The sequence below is a fragment of the Limulus polyphemus genome, unplaced genomic scaffold (genome assembly GCF_000517525.1).
Source record: "Limulus polyphemus unplaced genomic scaffold, Limulus_polyphemus-2.1.2 Scaffold408, whole genome shotgun sequence".
Taxonomy (NCBI): Eukaryota; Metazoa; Arthropoda; class Merostomata; order Xiphosura; family Limulidae; genus Limulus; species Limulus polyphemus.
Window position 1 is genome coordinate 7,027 of NW_013666018.1, and position 5,217 is coordinate 12,243.

Below are 5,217 nucleotides of genomic sequence, written 5' to 3' on the forward strand. Positions count from 1 at the left end.
AAATTAGGGACGGCTAGCGCAGATAGCCCTCGTGTAGCTTTTTGCGAAATCCTTAACAACCAAACAATATACATGAGAGTGAAACATACATTATAACAGTAACAAAATAATATAATCTAAGGTATCATCGATGTCAACTAGGGGAATACAAACAGTTTGTAAACGTTTGTCTGTTTCTTATTAAACAGAAAGCTACACGATGGGCTATCCATTCTCCTCCGACAGCAGCCCCCCTGCGGACTTACAACGCTAGAAACCGGGTTTCGCTTTGGACAAAGCACATAGATAACCCATTGTGTGGCTTTGTGCTTAATTTGAAATAACAAAAAAAAAACAAAGCCTATAGCAGGTATCGAAACCCGAATTTTAGCGTTGCAAGCTGTGAGAATTACCACATAGCCACCAGAAAGACCGCTGAATTAATAATTTGCTCAGGATACACGTTGCCATTTGTGTAAATAACGACCCTGGTATTGAGCGAAAGACCTCTTCGACATTGGATGTGGTTGACATATGACAACATATACTTCTTTGCTTTCACTCGTAAGTTCTTAAAAATGTAGATGAAAATTTAACGTTTACATTTCGTTTACAACAGTTACCCAACTAGATGTACCTCCGTAGGGTCCCCCAAAATGTTCTGTTTCAAGAGTAAATAAAACCAAAATTAAGAGTAACAAATATGTGTATTTTTTTGCTTTTGAAGTTCATACGTCATGCTGTGTTGTAGCCTACAAAGTACATAATTATTCTTGTGATTCATGGCATGCCCACGTCTCACTGACGTCACGACAGGTCAAATTGCAGTGTTAAGCGTCTCTTATGTGATGTAATTTTAGTGTCTACTGACTGACTGACAACAGTATAGTCTCACGAATGGTTAAAACAGGTGACCCCTCCAAGTGGACTCCGGTCCTCTTTCGGGGAAATGGAAACATAAACAACGCTTCAACCAACCACCTGTCGTTACTACTATTCCCAGTGAATCCACACAAGTTTGGGAACTAACAACGTTCACCCAAGGATTAGGCGGATCTTCCTCAAAATAAGAGATGTCAGTTTTCAAACAGACATGAATATATCAAACTTTATAGCTCATGCTTCACAAAGGTTTTCACTTAACAATTTTTTCAATCTTATCCTTAGAAAACTATAATTTTTATATACTAATGAAATGTATAAGTGTCCATAGTTGTATAAGGAGAGCACACGCTATGTATACTGATAAGAATAATCTTAATTTATGGTAGAATATATGTCGTTGTATTGTTGTTGCGACCGAATAGTTCTGTAAAAAGTCAAATACTTGGCACAGATGTATTAGAGATAAATAAGGATCTGAAAACGTCAGACTAATCTAAATTAATCTGATGTGATATAAGAAGGACATTAAATATTTTACCTGATTAAACCCTGCTAAAAGACGAAGAATATAAAGCATTTTTATGTCTTCTTTTCACGGACCCGATTCAGTGTAGTTAAAATTACCAATTATTTATAACACATTGTGTTACCTAGTAAATTAATGTAATTAAATTGAATCAAAGTTGTGTCTCCTTTTCATGGGCTAAATTTATTGTACTTAAAATTGTTAGTTATTTACAACACATTGTGTTATCTAGTATATTAATGTAATTAAATTTAATTAAAGTTACGTCTCCTTTTCTTGGGATAAATTTATTGTAGTTAAAATTATTAACTATTAACAACACATTGTGTTATCTAGTATATTAATGTAATTAAATTTAATTAAAGTTACGTCTCCTTTTCTTGGGATAAATTTATTGTAGTTAAAATTATTAACTATTAACAACACATTGTGTTACCTAGTAAATTAATATAATTAAATTGAATCAAAGTTGTATCTCCTTTTCATGGGGCCCCCTCAGTGGCACAGCGGTATGTCTGCGGACTTATACCGCTAGAAACCGGGTTTCGATACCCGTGGTGGGTAGAGCACAGATAGCCCTTTGTGTGTAGCTTTGTGCTTAATAATAAACAACAACCTTTTCATGGGCTAAATTTATTATAGTTAAAATTATTAACAACGCATTGTGTTACCTAGTAAATTAATATAATTAAACTGAATTAAAGTGGCGTCTCCTTTTCATGGGCGAAATTTATTGTAGTTAAAATTATTAACAACGCATTGTGTTACCTAGTAAATTAATATAATTAAACTGAATTAAAGTGGCGTCTCCTTTTCATGGGCGAAATTTATTGTAGTTAAAATTATTAACTATTTAGAGTACACATTGTGTTATCTAGTACGTGAATAAAATTGAACTATGACGATGCACTCAACAAACAAATCTAATGTTACTTATATAAAGAAGTGTGTGTGTGTGTTTTCTTATGGCAAAGCCACATCGGGTTATTTGCTGTGTCTACGGAGAGGAATCGAACCCCTGATTTTAGCATTGTAAATCCGAAGACTTACCGCTGTCTCACCGGGGTCTTTACATAGCGAATAAAATTACAACTGTATAAGACCACTAACGTTATCCAAATAGAACAAACGTTTTACAGTTTATGTAAAATTCTACTAAATGACCAAAGCTAGAACAATTTGTTTCATTTTTAAGTAAAACTTCGCCTAGATACCAAAGCTAGAAGTATCTATGGCTATTAATATTATCCAGAAATAACAAACTGTTTGAGCTTCTAACAACTTTATAAATATCATACTTTATTAACTTCACTTTATCCCCTTCTTACAGAATCAATACCAAAATAGTAACGTGTTATCAGTCCAAGATCCGTTGGGATTGTTGTACGAATTAACAGTCTGATAATTTATCTTTGTATAAACAGTCTGGCTTGCCTAAAGCGGACACTCTAGATGATATGTCATGACCTTCACAATCATGATCTTAGCTTTTACCAAGTGCTTTGTATGCCAGGAAAACGGCTCGCATGACCACCCACAGGGAGCTAAAAACTTCTACCATCTACATTAATGTCTATATCTTACTTTAAACGTGAAGCTTGAGGTAGTTTATTCACATCAAGAAAACATTGTAGTGATGACATTCAACTTAGGCAATATTAAGAAAGATTGTAGTGATAATATTCAATTTCGACAATATCAAGAAAAACATTGTAGTGATAACATTCAACTTCGACAATATCAAGAAAACATTGTAGTGATGACATTCAACTTAGACAATATCAAGAAAACATTGTAGTGATGACATTCAACTACGACAATATCAAGAAAACATTCTAGTAATGGCATTCAACTTAGGCAATATCAAGAAAACATTGTAGTGATGACATTCAACTACGACAATATCATGAAAACATTGTAGTGATAACATTCAACTTCGACAATATCAAGAAAAAATTGGAGTGATGACATGCAATTTCGAAAATATCAAGAAATGTTGTAGTGATGACATTAAATTTCGACAATATCAAGAAAACATTGTACTGATGACATTCAACTTCAACAATATTTCCTTTTGTTACTACCACGTTTACGAGTGTATACCAAATTTTGATAAAGTATCCTAAAACACCAAGAATTATAAGAAGTAGCTGATTAGTGGACTTTCTCCACTTTGGCTTCTTTTCTCTATCCAGCTTGGCTGCAAAGTGACACGGCCCTGTTTATTGGAAACAGTAACACCTCTAGGAAGCCTCAATTAAGAACATGGGTAAATAGAACAAAGCTAAAGAATAACAAAACCTGATATGGCAATAAAACATACGAATGAAACGGAAACTAAATAAAAATGACTGTATTTCCTAAAAAACAAAAAACGTCCGTATCTTTTTGATAGTTTACCTTTAGTTTTTAATCGCAATGGGTTTATCTGTTTGTTTACTATATTTAAGAATGAATAATATACTCCATCAACTATTACTAATATGATAACAAACGTCAAAGTGAATGTAAAGTCGTCGGAGTTGCATCAGTTTTGGAATCAAACTAATTTATCGACGAATTAACAACAGAATGAATGTCAAAATTGTTCATCGACCCGCTTTACGTTTTGCTAGCCCTATACGGAAGTGAAACCACAATAAGCTCTTAATAACAAACACAGAGTTGGGATATTATAGAAATAAAAATATTGCAAGGGTTTTCCAGAACAAGAAAGTATTAATCTCGCCGTGCTTTACTCATATATATATAACTGATGCTAAGATCTCAGAAAACAACCAGAAGACAATCTTGTTTCGACTTCTGCAACAGAGGTTTGTTTTAATTAACATTACTTGTCATAAGACATTAGTATTAGGCCTATTATATTTTCAACGCTGCATTCTTTATCTAGCCCCTTGCGGACTTTCAAGAGTTAGAAGAGTATATAATAACAAATGGCTTATTTATAAATAATGTTCCGACTACTACTATCCTTGTTGTGTTCCAGCCGACATGATGAGCCCTGGATTGAGAGAAATGCGTCGTCGGCAATAGATTTAATGAACACACTTCTAATTCTTGAAAATCCCTAAGGAACTAGGTAAAGAATGCACTGTTAAATATATAATAGATATAATACCAACGACTTATATGCCAAGTTTAATTAATTATAATCATGCTTTGTCAGCTTGGAAAAATCGTTCGCAAAAGGCTGTTTTCTTGCATGTTCTGGCACTGAAATGGATTTTTACGGTTCTAGCCTTATTGCTTAGGATGCACAATTTGTTAACAACAATGATTGCAGTGAGAAATAGTTTCATGTGCTTTGGCATGAAAGCAAGTGTCCACTGGCACGAGCATTATGCTCGTGTTTACAGCTACAATGGTTTATCACGGGTACGTCGTTATAGTGAAGTCCATTTCAACTAGGAGTACTTGACATATGAATAAGGTATTGCACTAGAACGTAATCCAGGAGTTTGTAATTTTCAGAAACAATACGTGTTACTTTGTGGATCACCGAGTGTGTTGTGACTATCTATAACAGTGGTTCCCAACCTGGGGTCCGCGTAGGTAATACTATCTCATTAAACAAGTAAGTTTTTTAATACTGATGTTTTTTTAATTGCACACTCAGTTAAATTTGTCTTTTATTTGATAGTGAAAAGTGGGAGAACGAGTTAATTATAAGTTAATAAAAACGGTTTGTTGGGTAGGCGGAATCTTTCAAAAACATGGGGTCCGTGGGGGGGGGTGATAGTAAAAGGGGTTCTTGGTGGAGAAAAAGTTGGGAACCACTGATCTATAATAACATTATATTGTGGGTTACTGAGTGTCTTCTGACT